This window comes from Musca domestica, unplaced genomic scaffold (assembly GCF_030504385.1).
Source record: "Musca domestica strain aabys unplaced genomic scaffold, Musca_domestica.polishedcontigs.V.1.1 59, whole genome shotgun sequence".
In the NCBI taxonomy this organism is placed as follows: domain Eukaryota; kingdom Metazoa; phylum Arthropoda; class Insecta; order Diptera; family Muscidae; genus Musca; species Musca domestica.
Genome location: NW_026712362.1, coordinates 3,504,217 through 3,526,887, shown reverse-complemented (window position 1 = coordinate 3,526,887; position 22,671 = coordinate 3,504,217). Strand labels below are relative to the sequence as shown.

Here is a 22,671-nt window from a genome sequence, read left to right as displayed (position 1 = left end):
GCAGCACCCAAAACGGGGCCCGCACTTAACGAAGCCATGACATGCTACCAAAAAAATACAGGAAAAAGCCGAAACGCACTCACACATTCACAAATTAATATGACGGCTTTTGTATGGCAAAGTGCTTTGGGCAAATGACATGTTTGCTAATTTGTCTTTGATGAAGATGTGCGTACTTGAATATTTGAGGTTGAAGTTGTTTTTTTTTTTTTTTTTTTTTGGTATTGACTTCAAATAATTAAAAAGGGGTTCGGTACTTTGATTGCGGTAATGTCATAAATGTGGAAATAATACTTCAAATTGTTGTACTTGTTTAAAGGGATTAAAAAATCACTTATTTGGATTTAAAACAAAAAAAATGATGACCACGCGAAACAATGTTGGGCGATGAAAAAAAATATTTTCTACGGATCAAATTAGACACGTGGATTGTTTTTAAATCCCAAAATAACACAAACGTGAGTTTTTAAAGAATATTTTTTTCCAGGACCAAAAATCACACACATTGATTTTGCAAGGGATTTATTTAAGGATTCTTTAAAAAATATTTGTATACCCTACAATACTATACCTTGGAAATATTAAAAGTTTGGTTGGGCTAAAAAATTTTGAAATTTTGCACGAAGGTCAGTTTGGGTGAGTAGACGTACGAAAAGTACTAAAATGTACTGAAAATTGAATACTTTGTATAGTACAATAGGAATGAGCTAGAATACTGAAATTTGGGATGAGAGTCACTGATGGAGTGCAGGATAGATGTGCCAAAGAAATTTTGAAAATTCGAACTTTAGGGTTATGGAAAGTTCCAAAATTCTAAGATAGTACCATTTATTGTTATGTGTACGAATAGAGCTAAAAACTTAACATTTGGTATGAGAATCATGGTAGGAAAGTAAGATTGATATATGAAGGTGGTTTTTGAAATGTGTACTAAGTGTGCGAACTGCACTAAATCCGTACTGAAAAGGTACGAAAAATAATAAAATGTACTAAAAATTGAATACTTTGTGTGAGGCAAAAGGAGCTATAGGCCTGAGATTAGAACAGAGAGTCATTGATGAAGCGCAGAATAGATGTACCAATGGATTTTTGGAAATTCGAACTTCAAGGTTACGAAAAGTTCCAAAATGGTACTAAACTTCTAAAATTACACTTTTTGGTATTATGTGAAATGATAGGGCTAAAAACTTGAAATTTTGTAGGAACGAACAAGGTTAGAAAGTAAGGTTGATATAAGAAGGTGGTTTTGGAAATCTGTACCAAGTGTGCGAACTGTACTAAATGGTACTAAATTTTAGAACAGTTTGGTTTAGAGTGAACGAATGAAGCTGAAATTTTGAAATGTTGGTATTGGAGTGATAGTGTTGATGATAGGTTTGTGATAAAGAGTTGGTTTAGGAAATGTGTAAATATGTGTGTGTATAAGTACCAAATAGTACTATATTTGGTACTATTTGGAATTGGGTGAACCGATATTGTTTTAAATCTGAAATTTGATGTTAAAGTCACCGTTTATATGAGGCCTAGACATATGGAGGTGATTTCGGAATTGTGTACTATAATTATACGAAAAGTACTAAATAGTACTAAATTTGGTATTGGATGAAGGGATGCGGCTGGAATCTTCAAATTTGATATTGTGACATCTGTTGGTATCTGGAATTGAGATATGGAGGTGGGTTTTGAAAATAAGCACAATATTTGTACGAAAAGTACTAAACGGTACTAAATTTGGTATTGGGTGAAGGAATAGTACTGGAATCCCGAAATTTGATATTGAGGCCTCTATTGGTATTTGGAATTGAGATATGGAGGTGGGTTTTGAAAATATATACTATATTTGTACGAAAAGTACTAAATGGTACTAAATTTGGTATTGGATGAAGGGATATTCAATTTTCAAGGGCTATTAGATCTTCTTAAGACCTATAATCATGGATTTTACCTGATTTTTTCCCAAGGACTATCGGACCTATAATCGTAGATTTTTTTCCAAGGATTATCAGGCCTATAATCGAGGATTTTGTAATGAATTTTATTCAAGTGCTATAAGGATTGCTACCGTGGAATTTTTAAAGAATTTTCTGCAAGGACTACTTGATCTACAAATGTGAATTTCTTAAAAAATATTTGAGGGATAAAATCGTGATTTTTAATGGATTTTATTGAAGGACTATATCGTGGATTTTTAAAGAAAACACATCCAAGGATCTGATAGTCCTTGAATATATGAAATATATTCGTGGACTTTTATAAGCATTTTTTCCAAGGACTGTCAGATCTGTAGTTGTAAATTTCTTAACGATTTTTTCCAAGGACCTTGAGACCCATACTGGTGGATTTTTTAAGCAATTTCATTCAAGGTCTGTACGTAGCATAACAATGGATTTTTATGAGAATTATTTTCCAAGGACTATCAGAGAAATTGCTTGGATTTTTAAAGAATCTTTTCAAAGGACTTTGAGATCTATAGTCGTTGATTTTTTAATGAATATTTTCGTGTACCTGAAACCCTCGATTTCTTAAAAGATGTAATCAAGGCTATAATCGTGATTTTTTAATGGATTTATTCAAGCACTATTGGACCTATAATTGTGGATTTTTAAGGTATTTTATTCAAGGACTATCAGATTTATGCCCATACTCGTGAATTTTAATCAAGCACTATCAGAAACATAATCCTATTTTTTTCAAGGACTATCAAACCTATAACCGTGGGTTTTTATGAATGTTATTCAAGGTTATTATCAGTATTTTTTTAAGGACTATGAGACTTATAATCGAGTATTATCAAAAAAGCATATTCAAAACCTATTAGAGGACCATCAGGCTTACAATATTGGGTTCTGTGAAGAATATTTTTAAAGAACATACAACTGTAGCTTTTTTGAAGAATTTATTTTCAAGGACTATTGGACCTAAAATCGTGACTGATAATTCTTTTTTCAAAGACCATCCGACGTTATGTTTTTTAAAGGGCAACTTTAATTTAAATATGCGATCATTTAACGTTTTTTTTAAGGACTATAAAATCAATAATGATAGAATTTCGTTCAAGGACCTCTAACAAAGGTTTTTTTTATTTATTCAAGGACTTTTCAAATACTTTAATTCAAAGACTATATAATTAATATATTTGATTTAAAAAAAATCAAGTACCATAAAACGTTGATTGACGTATAATTTCGTTCAAAGACCTCTATAACGGATTTTTTAGAATTTTTTTTTAAATTTTTAGAAGAATTTAATTCAAGGACTATCAAAGTCACAAAAGTAAATCTTAAAAAATATTTTCAAGGACTTTTAGATATCTAATCGAGGATTTTTTAAAGAATTCTATTCAAGGACTATTATATCTATATAATAAATACTTAAATAATTGGTTCAGACCTACAATTGTGTTTTTTTTTTTTTTTTTTTTTGAGAAATGTTTTGAGGGGCTATCAAAAAAAAACATAGCCAGCGATGTTTTAAGTAATTTTTCAGGAACTACCAGACTTAAATTTAATTAAAAAAATTGGAAACTCTCAGACTTAAAATGGGGAATTCTTTACGATTTGTTTTTTCAAAAACTTTTATACCTTGATTCCTGGGTTTTTAAAGAGCTTTTTTCAAGGACTACTATTAAGATTTTTAAAAAGTTTTTCCAAGAACAATAATGTGATTTTTTTTAATAATAATAACAAGGGCCATAAGAACTATAATCGAGGATTTTTCGAAGACTTTTTTCTACGACTATTTGTTTTCTGATCCTGGATTTTGAAAGAACTTCCTCAAGACATCAATTACATAATCGTTTCGTTTTAAGATTTTTTTCAAAATTTGTAGGACCTATAGCCATGGTGTTGTTTAAAAATTCAAGGACTATCATAGCTATATTCTTGAATTTTTAAAAGTTTTTTTTAAGCATTATTTGACCCGCACCTTGGGATTTTTTTCAAGGACTGTCAGACCTATGTTATTAGATTTTTTTTGAAAAATTTTATTTTATTAATTATCGTGAATTTTGAAAATAATTTTATTCAAGGACTATAGACCTATACCGGATTTTTTTTTAAGAATTTCTTCCCTTCTATGGGAATTTGATCTTTTAAATTGATTTTTATATCTCTGCCTTTGGTTGAACATTTTCCTATGAAAGGATGACTTCGTAGAATTGTCTTCTATGAGAGTTCTCATATAACAGACATTTAGCTGAGGAATTTTCCTTATATTGGTAGGTTATCCAAAGGACTATTTTTAACTGGCTCGTATTTTTAACTTTCTCGCCTTAGCATGTCAACGAAATCTTGTAATCATTATATATTTCATCACCTACTTATATTTCAAGTAGGGTATCAAGAAATCCATTCACCCACATATGCCTATGCCTACTGACCTTCATGTTCACACACATATGTTCTTCTTAACAATGCTGATGAGTTGTGTTGGATTGCATGAGTGTGTGTGTGTGCGTATTTTAATGCGTTTGTGTGTCTTCTCATAGACAATGGAATTGCTTTCTAGAGAATCATCTGTTAGGTGAAAATTGAGTTTGGTTTTAATATTTAGGCAAAACTATGCAAATTATATTTTTATGTGTTGAATCCCGGAGATACAGGCAAGGACGATGATGATGATGATGAGGAAGAGTAGGAGCAGCAGCAATATGATAACAAACAATATTGAAATTAGAATGGAAGCTAAATTGAAAAATATTTTTCTTTAAACTGAACATTTTCCAAGAAATTTCAATTAGTTTTTCCAAATGGCCTAGCATGGCAGAATACAACGACTGGATGTGAATGCGAATGTGTGTGAGGGCTAGTTGATGTGTGTGTGCGAGTATTGAGAAAAAGTAATAATATTATATGGAGCATATGTGTTGGACATATTTTGAATCGGCCGGATAGCAGTGTCATTATTATTACTATTATGATAGAAAAATTTTAATGGAATTCATTTCTGGGATATGGGACAAGTTTAAAGAGAATAAATTATGGCCTATATAATGGTAAGGACGATGTAAGGTAACTTATCTTAAGTATGGTCAAAATTTGATTATCAATTTCCTGTAATGTCTATTTGCGATTATGATGGTGATTTTAATTCTTTGAATATATTTTTTTCCATCTCTCCAAAAAAACCTTTCATTGCAACATAACATTTAATAAAGGATATGTAATTAAATTTCATGTTATCCTTTTTTCCAACAAATTCATGGAAATAAACTCACAATTCATTCAAAAAACAATTTCAAGTACTTTACATCCATCCATAAATAAATACAAAAAGAAAAAAATCTGTTGTATGCCTTCATTTAAATAATAAATTTGATTTTGTATTTTATTTCATTTTTTGAATATGTTTTGAGTTTTTTCTTCTTCTTTTCTGAAAATTAAACAAATAATTGTTACATAGTCAAGCAAATGTTTGAAAATTGAGATTTTTTTCCCTTTATACATTGTTAAGCTACAATGTGTTTTACATAAAAAAAACTCTTAAATATCTGCATATATTGGGGCGGGTAAGAAAAAATATTCCACGTCAGGAAGACAAAAGATAGTCGTGACTTTTTAAAGAAAATTTATTCAATGAATTTCAAACCTATAATCATGGGGATTTTAACCAATTTTATTTAAGAACTATCAGACCTGTAATCGCGAAAAAATAAAAGAATATTTTCCAGGGCCATTAAGCCCACAATTCAAGACTATTAGACCGATAACCGTCGATTTTAAAGGAATATTTTTTAGGAACTTCAGACCTATAAGATCCATCAGACTTATTGTGGATTTTTTAAAAGATTTTTAATCCAGGGCTTTCAGATATATATTTAGAGGGATTTAAACAAATTTAATTCAGAACTATCAGACTTTTAATCGTGAAGTTTTAAAAAGTTGTAGAAGACCTGCCAGTCTTAAAATCATGGATTTTTTAATAATTATTTGAAGAACTTTCGTGGATTTAATAAAGATTTTTTTTAAGTTCTCTCAGGTCAATGTTCTGAATTTTTTAATGTCTAAGTTTCAGAAACTATCAGACCTTTAAAAGATATTATTTGAACCAGACGAGGCTTATCAGTCCAAGAATCATATCCAGAAGAAGAGCGACAGTTCTTCCCCTCCAGAAGGTCCTCTCATTGAAGACGAGGAGGGTTTCGTTCGTAAGGTCTTCTTCTGAAGGTAGTCCCATAAAAGGCAAGAGAAAAACTTCCATAGAAGATACAGAAGGTCTTCTCATAGAAGGCAGAGAAAATCTACTCATTAAAGAGTTGCATGTTTCCTCCTAAAAGATCAGAAAGCCTTTTCCTAAAAGACCAGAAGATCTTCTCCAAGAATACTTGAAGACCAGAAGTAATTTTCCTGGAAGACCAGAAGGTTTTCTCTAAAAAGATTGGAAAATCTTTTCATAGAAGGCCAGAAGGTCTTCTTCAACTTCTACTCATAGAAGGCCAGAAAAGGTCTTCTACTCATAGAAGACCAGAAGACGTCCACTTCTCGTAGAAGACCAGAAGGTCTTCTTCTCATAAAATACCAGAAGGTTGTCTTCTCATAGAAGAGATGAAGCAGGTCTTCTCATAGAAGAGCTGAAGAAGGTATTCTTCTCATAGAAGAGCTGAAAGAGGTCTTCTTCTCATTGAAGAGCTGAAGAAGGTCTTCTTCTCATAGAAGAGCTAAAGAAGGTCTTATTCTCATAGAAGAGCTAAAGAAGGGCTTCTCATAGAAGATCTGAAGAAGGTCTTCTCATAGAAGAGCTGATGAAGGTCTTCTCATAGAAGAGCTGATGAAGGTCTTCTCATAGAAGAGCTGAAGAAGGTCTTCTCATAGTTGAGCTGAAGCCGGTCTTCTCATAGAAGAGCTGAAGCCGGTCTTCTCATAGAAGAGCTGAAGCCGGTCTTCTCATAGAAGAGCTGAAGCAGGTCTTCGCATAGAAGAGCTGAAGCAGGTCTTCGCATAGAAGAGCTGAAGCAGGTCTTCGCATAGAAGAGCTGAAGCAGGTCTTCGCATAGAAGAGCTGAAGCAGGTCTTCGCATAGAAGAGCAGAAGAAGGTCTTCTCATAGAAGAGCTGAAGCAGGTCTTCGCATAGAAGAGCTGAAGCAGGTCTTCGCATAGAAGAGCTGAAGCAGGTCTTCGCATAGAAGAGCTGAAGCAGGTCTTCGCATAGAAGAGCTGAAGCAGGTCTTCGCATAGAAGAGCTGAAGCAGGTCTTCTCATAGAAGAGCTGAAGCAGGTCTTCTCATAGAAGAGCTGAAGCAGGTCTTCGCATAGAAGAGCTGAAGCAGGTCTTCTCATAGAAGAGCTGAAGCAGGTCTTCGCATAGAAGAGCTGAAGCAGGTCTTCGCATAGAAGAGCTGAAGCAGGTCTTCGCATAGAAGAGCTGAAGCAGGTCTTCTCATAGAAGAGCTAAAGAAGGTCTTCTCAGAGACCACAAGGTCTTCTTGTCAGAAAAGTCCAGAAGGTCTTCTCATAGCAGAACTGGTCATCTGTTGAAAATAGAAGTCCTAGAATTGGAAATAGAAGCCCTTCAGGCCTTCTATTGAAAATAAAAGCCCTTCAGGCCCTCTATTGAAAATGGAAGCCCTTCAGGCCTTCTATGGCAAATGGAAGCCCTCTAGGTTTTCTATTGATAATAGAAATCCTTCAGGTCCTCTATTGAAAATAAAAGCCCTCCAGGCCCTCTATTGAAAATAGAATCCCTTTAAGTCCTCTATTGAAAATAGTAGCCCTTCAGTCTCTCTATTGAAAATAGTAGCCCTCCAGGCTCTCTATTAAAAATAGTAGCCCTTCAGGCCCTCTATTGAAAATAGAAGCCCTTCAGGTCCTCTATTGAAAATAGTAGCCCTTCAGGCCCTCTATTGAAAATAGTAGCCCTTCAGACCCTCTAAAAATAGAAGCCCCTTATTGAAAATAGAAGCCCGTCTGGCTCTCTATTGAAAAAAGAAGCCCTTCAGGCCCTATATTGAAAATATAAGTCCTTGATATTTTCTACTGAAACTAAAAGCCCTTGAGGTCTTCTATTGAAAATAAAAACCCTTCAGGTCTTCTATTGAAAATAGAAGACCTTCTGGCCTTCTATGAAAAATGGAAGCACTTCAGACCTTCTATGGAAAATAGAAGCTCTTGAGGTCTATTATTGAAAATATAGGACCTTGAGGTGTTATTTAAAAAATAGAAGCCCTTCAGGATGTTCTCAAGGGCCAGAAAATTTTCTAGTAAATGTTACCCGCAGACATCCACCACCCCAATATTGATGAATTGTTCCGAATTGAAGTTAAATAAATTTGACATACAAACACAATTACAATATTTAAGTTTAAATACATAGTATCGGTGTATATGTGCACATACATACCTGACTACGACAACTAAGAATCTGCACACACACCCACTGAAATATTTATATTACTCTTGTTGTTGTTGCTGCCTGTAACAGTGATTGTATTTTGAGATTTCATGTCACGTATTATTGACAAATCATTATGGGTATTATTGTTGTTCGACAGGATGTACAGGAAGTGCGTCAATAATACAACAACACTGCCTATATATCTCACAACCGATATCAAATTCACACGGAAGAACAGAAGAGAACATCAGCAGAGAAAAAGCAAATAAATGCAAAAGCAAACGGAAAACGTTTTGCAGACATATTTTTTATTTAGGATTTTTAAAAGATTTCAATGAATAACCGAAAAGAGGAAAAAAAAATTTTTTCCATATTCACCCAAAGAATCTGTGTTTATTCTAATTCAATATTTATGCAAATTCAAGTTGTGTTCTGGCCAGGTGATGGTAGAGGCCAGAATATCATAAATTGAATATCGAAAGATATGCAAACACACCGACAGGAATGAAAATTTATTAGAAATATTATTAATTCATTTCAAGGAGAAGGGAGACCCACTCACACCTGCCCCCCTCTTCCACACCCCATCTATAGATAAATCTATAAATTTTATTATCCCAATCAAATGCAATGAAATATTGTCGAAGCTATTTCTGACACAATTGTTGGTGTATTTCGGAATTGTGCAAACATTAAAAAATCTTGTTGTTAATTTGATTGTTAATCCCGATAACGTCTAAGACCTTAGCCGCCAGCCAAACGTACGAACGAACGAAGCGATGCAATTTCATTGAATAAACACGTAGAAAAAATATTTATTTAGAAAATTTTGCACACTTCAGCTGAGCACGAATAACGAACGGTACGATGAAAAACGCTGGGCCTCAATGAATTTGATTTATTACCTCGTTTTTTTGGAAATCTTAAATGCGAATGCGAATAAATCAGTCGATGTCACAGACAAAAACGCCAAAATGACAAATTGCCCTCAAATCACGGACGGAGGATTTGATTATTTGAAGGATTTAAATTCTGTCACCTTAAAATGTGACATCTTTCCAGGTTCATGGTCAAGGTGTGAGGAATTCTTCTATGGAAAACTGAAACATCTGGGAAGTTCAGAAATACTATGCCAAATAAAAGCCCTTCAGGCCCTTTGTGGAAAGTAGAAGACACTGAAGCCGTTGTGGTTTTCTATGGAAAATAGAAGACCTTGAAGTCGCTCATATCCTATAAATGCCCTTCAGGCCCTCTATTAATAAAAGAAGCCCTTTAGGCCTAATAAAAAAAATAAAAGCCCTGAAGGTCTTCTATTGAGAATAGAAGACCTTCAGGTCTTCTATTGAAAATAGAAGCCCTTCAGGTCTTCTATTGAAAATAGAAGCCCTTCAGGTCTTCTATTGAAAATAGAAGCCCTTCAGGTCTTCTATTGAAAATAGAAGCCCTTCTGGTCTTCTATTGAAAATAGAAGCCCTTCAGGTCTTCTATTGAAAATAGAAGCCCTTCAGGTCTTCTATTGAAAATAGAAGCCCTTCAGGTCTTCTATTGAAAATAGAAGCCCTTCAGGTCTTCTATTGAAAATAGAAGCCCTTCTGGTCTTCTATTGAAAATAGAAGTCCTTCAGGTCTTCTATTGAAAATAGAAGCCCTTCTGGTCTTCTATTGAAAATAGAAGCCCTTCAAGTCTTCTATTGAAATTAGAAGCCCTTGAGGCCTACTATAGGAAATAGAAGGCCTTGAGGCCTTCTATTGAAAATAGTAGCTCTTCTATGGCAAATACAAGTCCTTCAGGTCTTCTATGGCAAATACAAGCCCTTCAGGTCTTCTGTGGCAAATACAAGCCCTTCAGATCTTCTATGGCAAATAGAAGCCCTTTAAATGCCTTCTATTAAAAATAAAAGTCCTTCAAAGGCCTTCTATTGAAAATAGAAGTCCTTCAAAGGCCTTTCATTGCAAATAGAAGCCCTTCAAAGGCCTTCTATTGAAAATAAAAGCCCTTCAAAGGCCTTTTATTGAAAATATAAACCCTTCAGGCCTTCTATTAAAAATATAAGGTATTCCTATTTAAAAATGGAAGCCCTTCAGGCTTTCCATTGAAAGTTCTATTGCAAATAGAAGGCCTTTAGGCCTAATATGGCTATATAAGCCCTTTAAGCCTTCTTTAGTAAATATAAACCCTTTAGGCCTTCTATGGAAAATAGAAGCCCTTCTATGGCAAATAGAACCCTATCAGGCCTTCTAATGAAAATATAAGCCCTTCAGGTCTTCTATGGCAAACAGAAGCCCTCAAAGGCCTTCTATTGAAAATAGAAGCCCTTCAAAGGCCTTGTATTGAAAATAGAAGTCCTTCACAGGCCTTCTATTGAAAATAGAAGCCCTTCAAAGGCCTTCTATTGAAAATAGAAGCCCTTCAAAGGCCTTTTATTGGAAATAGAAGCTCTTCAAAGGCCTTTTATTGGAAATAGAAGCTCTTCAGACCTTCTATTAAAAATATAAGGCCTTTCTATTTAAAATAGAAGCCCTTCAGGCTTTCTATTGAAAGTTCTATGGCAAAAAGAAGACCTTTAGGCCTTATATGGCTATAGAAGCCCTTTAAGCCTTCTTTAGCAAATAGAAGCCCTTTAGGCCTTATATGGCTATTGAAGCCATTTAAGCCTTCTTTAGCAAATATAAGCCTTTTAGGCCTCCTATGGGAAATATAAGCCCTTTAGGCCTTCTATGGCAAATAGAACCCTATCAGGCCTTCTAATGAAAATATAAGCCCTTCAGGCTCTTTGGGCCTTCTATTAAAAATAGAAGACCTTCTATGGCAAAAAAACCCCTTCAGCCATTCTATGGCTGTAGTTAAGCTAGTTTCTTTTTAAATCATATTTATAAGCATTTTATTTATGATTGGTGTTTTCAAGTGGGAAACAAATCCTTTATTATTGCAATCATGTTATCAGGTGGCAGGAGTTCTGAAATCCTCTACTTGCCAGGGTTGAATGGTGGTGGCTATAAAATATAGAAAATGTATTCCATTTTTTGCAGAATCAATATAATATAATCAAGAACTTACATTGCCATCATTGTAGGCCAATAGAGCGGTGAAAGCAGCAACAACCATAACTAGGAACTTCATTTTTGGAGGATGATTACTTTTCAAACTGTATGCAAATACAAAGATGAATAGTAGAATGATTTTGAAACGATTTCGCTTCGCTTATATAGTTCTACATTGGTGGCAAATTGTTAATCATTAAGTGGCAGGCATATGCAGTTAAATGCGTGACAAATTTAGAAGTTATGTTTAAGTTTAAATGTGAAGTTAATGAATTGGAGATTTAGTTGCGAAATTTTAAAATTTGCATATCATAAATTCTGAAAACGTGACTTTTTAGTAATTTTGAGTATTTTAGCTGAAACTTAAGAGTATGTCATCTTGTTGTGCAAATGAAGTTGTCGATGAAGTAAATGATTTCGTTCATAATATTTTGAAAGAAAAATTATACGATTCCATAAACAATAGGGTATTGTGAAAATTAATTTCGATCTTTTGTCTATTTTATTAAGACGTTTTTTTTAATTCGTCACACCCTTTAATTAAGATATTTAAAGGTCTTATAAAACTATTTAAATCCTAGTTGCATTGAAATTTTATCATCTTTTTCGAAAATAACACCTTTGAAATCCATCGTGGGAAGGATACGACCAAGGAAACTAAAAAAATGAAGCTACTTTCGATAATTGCTCTTGTTGTAATGGTTGCCATGCCACGTGACAGGATCTCTTATACAGTTTCCCGGTATATTTAGATGAAATCTTACCAAATTATATTATGGTATCAATTATAATGTTGGATTTTTAATAAAAACTTAAAACTGAAAAAGGTTGATTGAGTCAAGGGTTTATTAAGGGTAATGTTTAAAAAAAGTTGCAAGAATAATATATACAATATTTTTGAGTCCTGTGGTTTTTGTACTCGAAAAAAGTCTCCAGATGTATTATGTTTTCAATAGGAGGCCTGTTATAATTTCTATTGTTAATCGTAAGGGTAAGGGGAATTTTCCAAAATGTCCTAGTCCCCTAAAATGCATTTCATAGGTGATTAGAAACCCTGTCCTAAAATTAAATTTTTATAGAAATTTTTTGAAAATAATCTTTGGTGGTAAAAATTAAAATATTTTTTTAATTTTCAAACCAGCGCCACCTTGAAAATAATACTCAATGTAAGCGTTCCCTGACAAGAATTAACAATTTGAGACGAGCGCCATCTTGATATAGAAATTCTTTGAACGAGTATCTGTCTTAGCAGGACTTTAACTATTAAAAAAAAAATATCGTAACGAACGCCATCTTGACATTGATATGGATCCAACAAATAGTAGTCTGAGTAGATGAGCATACTTTAAGGCGCATATAACAAACATGAGCATTTTATTAGGAATCGATTTCCGATTATATTTAAAATGGGGTAAAGTATGCAAGATAAGGTAAACTATTGGTTCGAGTGTGTAACATAACCCGAGGGTTTTTTCATTTTTCGTAGTATCGTGCCTCACCATACAACTAGCGCCATCTTGATGTTAGTACTGTGCGAACAAGAAGCCCTCTTTCCGTCTTGTAGTAATTAATAAATTATATGTTAAATATTTTTTTGTCAAACTATTTTCGATAGAAAAAAGAAAGGCCTTCGATGATTTGAAAAAAAAAATTAAATTCTTGGGAAGATCTTTTTAGATAGAATTATATTTGGAAAACTTGACAACACTCCAATTCATACAATTAAAAAATTTTGGCAAGAATTGCTATTGAAATAGGTCCAAAATTTTTTAAAGTAGGTCTGGTATTGTACCACATAGCATTAATAGCGCCACCTTCACAATAAAACAACTGGCATATTCTACAAAAGTTTGTATAGAAATTTTAATTTTCACAACATATTTATGATATATTAAATATTTTTTTGTCAAACTATTTTCGAAAGAAAGACGAAAGGCCTTCGATGACTTGAAAAAATAAATAAATAAAATTCTTGGGAAGATCTTTTTAGATAGAATTATATTTGAAAAACTTGACAACTCTCCAATTCATACAATTAAAAAAATTTGGCAAGAAATTCAAGAAGAAGAAATTCCAAAATTCCAAAATTTGTTAAAGTAGGTCTGGTATTGTTCCACATAGCATTAAGAGCGCCACCTTCACATCGATAATGGGATGACATATTATACCCTGTGAAATGTAAATTTATCAACGCATCCTTAGGCCAATAAAACAACTGGGATACTGGAGACTTAAGGCATATTGTACAAAAGTTTGTATAGAAATGTTAATTTTCACAACATGTTTTTCAAATGAGCGCCATCTTAATTTTGATATTGGCAGAACGAGAAGATATTCGAGAAAAATTCACGATTTTAGGTAAAAATGTATTTCTTTGAAAAAAGTAGTACATGAGGGACTTTACCTTGTGTCTGGCAACGTTTTTTTTTTTTAATGCATTTGATGAAAATGATGAAAAACGTAACGTAAGAAACGACATCTTGATTTGAAAATCGATATATTATTTAGAATATGATTTTGGCTACGACTCCAATATTATTTATACCCTCCACCAAAAAAAGTATGGAGGGTATATTAAGTTCGTCATTCCGTTTGTAACTCATCGAAATAATCATTTTAGACCCAACAAAGTATATATATTCTTGATCAGCGTAAAATTCTAAGACGATTTAGCCCTGTCCGTCCGTCTGTCCGTCTGTTGTAGTCACGCTACAGTCTAAACGAATTAAGATAGGAAGCTAAAATTTTGCACAGATCTCTCTTTTGTCTGCAGGTAGGTCAAGTTCGAAGATGGGCTATATCGGTCCACGATATCGTATAGCCCCCATATAACGGTACCCCCGATATTCGGTATTTTGATGATTTTAGCCACATTTTTCAATAGAATTGTCTGAAAATCCACACAAGGAGTTCCTTGTGAGTACTTTACATGCAGACATAGATTTGTTTTATAGGTCCACAATATCGTATATTCCCCCATATCGACACCTTCCTACATTAGATATTTTAAAGATTTTAAAAGAATTTTTAATGGATTTTATTTTTTTTTGAAAATTTTCTAATTCGTTCCAAATGGTGGAGGGTATTCAAAGTTCGGCCCGGCCGAACTTACTGCTTTTTTACTTGTTGTAAAAATATCGGTACAGAAGCGTATTGCAATATATGGAGAAGCAAGTGCTACATCTTCTCTCATTTGATAAATACATGTCCTTCGAGGAATCCAAATAATAAAAAATCAGCGCCATCTGGATTTAGATTTTGGGTCGTTAAGTAGTTGTCTAATGAATATAAACTGATCTCTGAAGTCTTTAGAAAATATAGTTTCACAATTTACCATTAGATAGGACATGTTTAGAAAATATAGTTTCACAATTTACCATTTGATAGGACATTATCCTTGAATTATGTACAGGATTCCATAGAAATACTTAGTTTTGTAAAATATTTTGAATGAGTGCCACCTATATATTGATATTATAACTGACTGAGAAAAATTAAGCATTTGAAACAAATAATTTTTCTCCAGAAAAAAAAATTGTTGGACTATTTTTTTATACGTATTGGCCTTAAAAAAATATAAACAATATTTTAATGAAAACCTTCTCGATATTGGATGGTGAAAATATGAAAATGGACATACTTTTAGGCGAATATCATTACAGGATAAGAATACATACTTCGATGAAGTCGGTAATAAAAGTATAAAGTAACGGGATGTAAAAGTTTAAGGGTAACACAAAAGTAAGGTTAGTAGGCACATAAAAAAATGTGATTTAATTTGTTCTGGAATTTTGTGAAAACTCTCAAACGATCCTTAGAATTTCAATACATGTTAGAACTGACGCATGACGAACTAACTTTTGATAAAATTGATATAAAAAATTATTAAAATAAAATTAATTATTCCGATATTGGGCAGACCAATAGTAGTCCATATAGATGGACAAATCTTGAGGCGAAATATGGCTATAGTGATACTTCTACAATAACTATAACCAAACTTCCTATTTCTAAATAAATACTACGAAGTAGTTAGTAAAAAAGTATATGCTATATATTTTGACCCAAAAATATATATATGAAAATTTTCAGTTTTTAAAGATTAAGATTGATGAGAAAACCGAAGAAAAGAATGTATAATAATTTGTCCTGCAATTTTGTTAAAGCTCGAAAAGGATTCTTCGAATTTCAGTACATGTTCAAACTAGCGCCATCTTGATAAGAATCTATCTCAAAATATTTTGAAATTTGATAACACTTTACCATGAAACAATATTTCTAACCAACTAAGTGTAGATCTCAGGCAAACTGTTTTTTAGCGAAAAATGTCCATTACGAGAAATTAAAATAAAATATTATATCGAGCTTCATCTAGATATGAATATTGCACAGGCCAACATTCAATAATTTTCGAAATGTAGAGAAATAAGTATTACAAAATTGAAAAATAATACTGATTGGATATAAGCTATAAATAAAGTTTGTAATATATTTAAATATTAGGATGACGAGAGTATATATTAGTTAAAGGCTCTTTTACAAAAAAAAAAATCCTTACATAGACGAAATTTTCTTGTGTTACACATAAGCTATTCAAGCCGGCTTAAATTTCTTCTTTTCAAAATTTGTTATATTCAAATTCGAAAATTTCACAAAAAAAAGCATTTCTCATTCATTAATATTTACTTTTGATTTAAACCAATAACATATTCGAAATTTATCGCGCATTGATCTGCATATCTAAGTTTCTTAATAAACTAGTTTTCGCTCACTGGCCTCTTATTTAAAGCCAGCTGAATGGTTTCTACATCATTCTACAATTCATCTTTGTATTTGCATACAGTGTGAAAAGTAATCATCTTCCAAACATGAAGTTCCTCGTTATGGTTGTTGCTGCCTTCACTGCTCTCTTGGCCTACAATGATGGCAACGTAAGTTCATAATTAGATTTTCTTAACCCACAAAAATTTTGACACATTTTCTTCATTTTATAGCCACCACCATTCAACCCTGGCAAGTAAGGGAATACGGAACTCCTGTCACTCGGATACATGATTGCAACAATTATGGATTTGTTTTCGATTTGAAAACTCCATTCATAAATAAAATGTTTATAAATATGCTTTGAAAAAAAAAAAAAAAAAAAAACTAGTTTATCTTCTTGGGAAAATCAGTTAAGAACAAATAAAAAATCAGTAAGTTCGGTCGGGTCGAACTTTATATACTCTCCTCCAAATGGAAAAAATTTAGAAATTTTCGAAATAAAAAAATCGTTTACAATTCTGTTAAAATCTTAATAATGCTGTGTATAGGAAGTTACCGTCAGATTGGGGTCCATACGAAAACGTGGACGTGTATAGGCAATTTATGTCATAACCAATATAGTACTCAAATATGAAATTTGAAACAATTCTGGAGAATAATGTCGCAAAAACACCAAAATACCAAATATCGGAACGTACCGTTATATGGGAAGACCTGTACCTGCACATACAACTTTCTGTCACAGGCTATAGTAGCCATAAAGAACTTCACACTTTCCACAGACGGACATATCGCTAAATCGACATAGAATTTTATGCTGATCAAGATATATGGCGAGGTATTACAAACGAAATGGCAAACTTAATATACCCTCAATAGGGTATAAAAATAAATTTATTTGGGACATTGGTCTGTGTAAAGACGGTAAGAGACAGGCAACCTTCCGGCTCCATTGAAATTTAAAATCTTTCCGACTAGATCTTATGTATGAGAAGAGAAACTACCGCTGAGCACATCGTTATCTGTTCGTGTCGTTCATAACCTTTATTATCGTACACACTATCGCATTTGACATCACACAATATCACTGAGTTGTTTATATATGTCTGCTAAGATGTTGATAGTTTATAATATTAATTTTACACAAATATGGGCAATGAATTTTCTACATTCTCTCCTCTTATTCACATAATATGGGACTTTGCCAAAAAATGTCATTGAAATCAAAAAGATTTCCAAATTTATAAGTGGTATGGTACAAGATATAAGTAAGAGCGCCATCTTTATGTCAATAAAGAGCATATAAATAATAGTTAGAGAACTTTTAGCTAACCAATATACCTTTAGGTGGATAAAACAATGGAAATATTAATGATGTAATAAATTGTACAACTGTTATATAAGAAACTCTTAAATTCCAAAAATGGGCGCCATCTTGATATTGAAATTGGTTTGACGAGAAAATATCTAAGAAATATCGTTCATTTCCCTAGCAACCATTTTTTTTTTTTTCTTTTTTTTTTTGGAAAAAAAGGCATAAAATCCTGATATTGGTAGCGATCAGCAAATATTGCAAAGCTGTCAGTTTGATTTTAAAATTTCATAAAAAAAAACATTTTTCATCCATAGCATTTACTTGTGCAATAAACAAATAATAAGTGCAAAATTTCTCACGCATTGAACTGCATATCTAAGTCTCTTAATAAACTAGTTTTCACTCATTGGCCATATATTTAAAGCCAACCGAATGGTTTCTAAGTCATTCTACAATTCATATTTGTATTAACATACAGTTTGGAAAGAAATCATTTACCAAAAATGAAGTTCCTCGTTATGGTTATTGCTGCCTTTACCGCTCTATTGGCCTACAATGATGGCAACGTAAGTTCATAATTCAATTTTTTTCATCCTACAAGAATTTTAATACATTTTCTTTATGTTATAGCCACCACCATTCAATCCTGGCAAGTAAGGGAAAGCAACAGAACTCCTTTCCCCCTGGATACATGATTGCAATTATTATGGATTTAACTTCTGTAAATAAACATCAGTCATAAATAAAAATATGCTTTGAAAAAAAAACTATTTTAATTTCTTGGAGATAAAATTAAAAAATATATCTTAAAAATTTGTCAGGTCTATACATTTTATAATTGATATATTATCACTGCAATTTCGAAGAGAAGGAGTCAAAATAGAAAGAGAAAGAGCCCTGGTACTACATATGCACAGAGCGCCATCTTAAAGCTAATATTAGTAAGAAGAATTGTAAATTTATGAGCACATTTTAGGAGAATAACAAACCCTTATATTAAAGAAAGAAAGAAGATAGGAAAGAAATCTTCGGGCCAAATTATCTTCGACCAAATTATTTACAAAGAAAAAATCTGCAGCATCAGGACAATTGTACTGTACCAAAGTTTAGGAATTACTATGATGCTGGCAAAAAAGAGAAAACATAAAATTTATGAAAATATGGGCAAAAGTAATATAAGAGACAAAGAAGGTTATGAATTTTATTTGTGCTGTTCTAAATTGAGAGAAACACTAAAAACTTATTCCCCAGACATTATTTTTTTAGTGGAGAAGAAAATGTTATGGTAGAATTAAGGGGGTATCTTGGTGTAATCTGATGTTTAGAATTTTTATACCCTACACCACAAGGTGGTCAGGGTATTATGTCTTTGTGCATTTGTTTGTAACAGGCAGAAGGAAACGAGATAGACCCATAGTTCCTTTTGATGATCTGCATAGAATCACATTCTGAGTCGATTTATGTCCGTCTGTCCATGTATTTTTGTAAACAAAGTACAGGTCGCATTTATTGCCCGATCCAGATGAAATTTTGCAAAGATCTTTTGTTTGGCCCAAGGACGAACCCTATTGAAATTGGAGACAATCGGTCAAAATTTAGATCTAGCTCCCATATATATCTTCGTCCGATTTGCTTTTTATTGTGCACCAAACGTGTAATATCAGCCCGAATTGTATGGAATTTTGCATATACATCCAAATTAGGCCTGAAAATATGTATGCCAAATTTGATCGAAATCGGTTCAGATATAGCTATAGCTCCCATATATATTGTTCATCCGATTTGTTATTTTTGTCCACCGCCGCCGTAATATGCACTCTGTAACAACAATATTTGGGGAAATATATCAAATACATCTCAGAAATACATTTGCTAAATTTTATCGAGATCGGTTCAGATTTGGATATAGCTCCCATATATAGCTTCGTCCGATTTACCTTTTATTGCGCACCAAACGTCTAATATTTGTCCAAATGGGATGGAATTTTGCACTTACGACCGAATTGAGTCTAGAAGCTAGTATGTCAAATTTGGTGAAGATCGGTTCAGATATAGCTATAGCTTCCATATATATTATTCATCCGATTTGTTATATTTGTTACCCACAACCGTAATATGCACTCCGTAACAACGATATTCAGGGAAATACATCAAATACAGCTCAGAAATATCTTTGCCAAATTTTATCGAGATCGGTTCAGATTTGGATATATCTCCCATATATATCTTTTTCCGATTTCAAATTAATTGTGCACCAAATGGGCAATACAATTCCGAATTTAAAAGATACAAATGCTTCGGCATATTTAGTCCTTTGAACTTTAAATTATTATAATCATAGCGTGTATGATTGAATTCTCCCATAAAAACTTTTAATTGTTATGTGGAGCTCTACTTAATTAGCAAAGTGGTGTAGGGTATCATAAAGTCGGCCCCGCCCGACTTTAAGACTTTCTTTAAGACTTTCTCGACATAACAATTGAACGTTTTTATGGGAGAATTCAATCATACACGCCATGATTATAATTATAATTTAAAGTTCAAAGGACTAAATGTGCCGAAGCATTTGTATCTTTTAAATTCGGACTTGTATTGCCCTTTTGGTGCAAAATTAATTTGAAATCATATAAAGTTATATATGGGAACTATATCCAAATCTGAACCGATCTCGATAAAATTTAGCAAATGTATTTCTGAGCTGTATTTGATATATTTCCCCAAATATTGTTGTTACATAGTGCATATTACGACTGCGGAGGACAAAAATAAAAAATCGGAAGAACAATATATATTGGAGCTATAGTTATATCTGAACCGATTTCGATCAAATTTGGCATACTTATTTTCAGGCCTAATTTGGTTGTACGTGCAAAATTCCATACTATTCGGGCTGATATTACACGTTTGGTGCACAATAAAGGCAAATCGGACGAAAATATATATGGGAGCTATATTTAAATTTTGACCGATTATCTCCAATTTGAATAGGGTTCGTCCTTAGGCCAAACAAATGATCTGAGCAAAATTTCATTTGGATCGGGTAATAAATGCGAACTGTACTTTGTTTACAAAAATACATGGACAGACGGACGGACATGCATAAATCGACTCAGAATGTGAATCTATGTAGATCATCAAAAAGAACTATGGGTCTATCTCGTTTCCTTTTGCCTGTTACAAACAAATGTACAAAGACATAGTACCCTGACCACCTTGTGGTGTAGGGTATAAAAATTGGATCTGATTCGGTATAAACTATAACTTAACTTATAACATCTATGAAAATTGAAGAATTTCACAAAAACATATGTTGAGCATTGAAAACAGGCTTCTAAAGTCAGACTATAGACCCACCTGGAAAATTTTCCACATCAATTCGAGTATGAATTTATCGAATGATGTACGAATACACGGAACTTTCCAAAATTCATCTTTATTATTGATCACTAAAAGTAGCATTAAATGTGCCTGATGAGCCGCTTAACCAATGGCAAAATGCGTCGCATACTGGTTGATGCTTTAGATTCCAATTTTCAACGTCATCTCCTTCCGTCATTTAAAGCTCCACTTGAAAGAGAAAATGATCAAATACATATCTATCAACAAATGACCTTCGACTTAACAGGACACAAATTTCAAATTTGCCATTAATTTGAATGGATATTAAAAGTAATTTATAATTTCGAAATTTGTCACACATTGCAATGCATATTCATACGACTTAATGAGTCATTGCAAAGCACCAACGGACAACTATATAAGCCCAACCGAACTGCTACTAAATCATTCTACAAGTCATCACCTAGTTTCCCAAAATGAAGTTCCTAGTTATGGTTGTTGCTGCTTTTACCGCTCTATTGGCCTATAATGATGGCAACGTAAGTTCATACTTCGATTTTCTTTTTTTGAAAAAAGTTGATATAATTTCTTATTTTTATAGCCACCACCATTCAACCCCGGCAAGTAAAAGAATGCTGGAGTCCTGACATCTGGATGGATAATTGCCCAATAATGGATTTGATTTATATATTAAAACACCAATCATAAATAAAATCTTTCTAAATATGCTTTGAAAAGAAACTTCCTTAACTTCTTTTTTCTTTATTGAAGAAAAGTATGTCTGAAAATTTTGTCCGATCTGTAATTTATATAAATGCTACCTTACCACTATAAGGCAAATGAAAAAAAAAAACAAGTACAAAATTCTTAAATTCGGACGGGCCGAACTTTTAATACCCTCCACCAGTGGATAAGGAAATCATTTTTATATAAAAGTATCTGAATTCAAACGTGTTCCACTTTAGACTAAAAATATCGGTAAGACCGTATAGTGGTAAACGGAAAATTATACAGATAATTGTATACTTCAAGGATTGTCAAAATTGTGGTAAAAATCATTACAATACTGAATATCGGGGGCTGTACAAAAACGTGGTGGTATACATAATATGTTCCGCAAAGGAGCTAGAGCCCATTATGAAATACAAATACCAATTCTTAGACAAATCCATAAAAAATATGGAAAACATCATCAATACACCGAATATCAGTAGGTTCCGCTGCTACACCAAAACGTGGACTTATATGTACTATGTCACAGGAGCCATTATGAACTAAAAATGCCAATTTTTAAACAGATCCGTGGAAAATGTGGCAAAAATGATCAAAATACCGAATATCGGTATATGAGAGCTATACAAAAGCGTGGACCTATACGTACAATGTTCCGCCACCAGAGCAAGAGCCCATTGCGAACATAAAATACCAATTTTTAGACAAATCCTTGGAAAATTGTGGCGAAAATCATCAAAATACCGAATGTACAGAGGTACCGCTACATGGCGGCTATGCCAAAATGTGGACCGATATATTTCATTTTCAATACCAATCATTCTAGACACAATAAAAAATATTCTGCACAAATTTTGAAGCTCTACATCAAATAATCGTGATTTCCAAAGACACACAGACAGACGGACACCGTTAAATCGACTTCGAATTTCAAGCTGATGATGAATATAATATATATAAATATATATACTTTATGGGGTCTACGACTAATATTTAGGAATGTTACAAACGGAATGACAAAGTTAATATATCCTCCTTTTAAGGGTGGAGGTTATAATAAGTCGAAATATTGAAAAAAAAAGAAAAGTTAAAAAAGTAGCGATAGTACATACTCAACGAGCGCCATCTTGATGTTAAAATTGAGCTGATGA

At 32.9% G+C, this 22,671-nt stretch overlaps 1 long non-coding RNA gene across 1 annotated transcript; it reads right to left on the bottom strand.

Annotated features, from left to right (window-relative positions):
• Nucleotides 1-11,181: 11,181 nt before the first annotated feature.
• On the bottom strand, nt 11,182-11,519 carry LOC101888455 (uncharacterized). The gene is made up of 2 exons (XR_225447.4): nt 11,387-11,519; nt 11,182-11,322 (listed from the first exon to the last, which is right to left on the bottom strand). It is a non-coding gene; the product is annotated as an uncharacterized LOC101888455 (long non-coding RNA).
• Between the last annotated feature and the right edge of the window lie 11,152 nt (nt 11,520-22,671).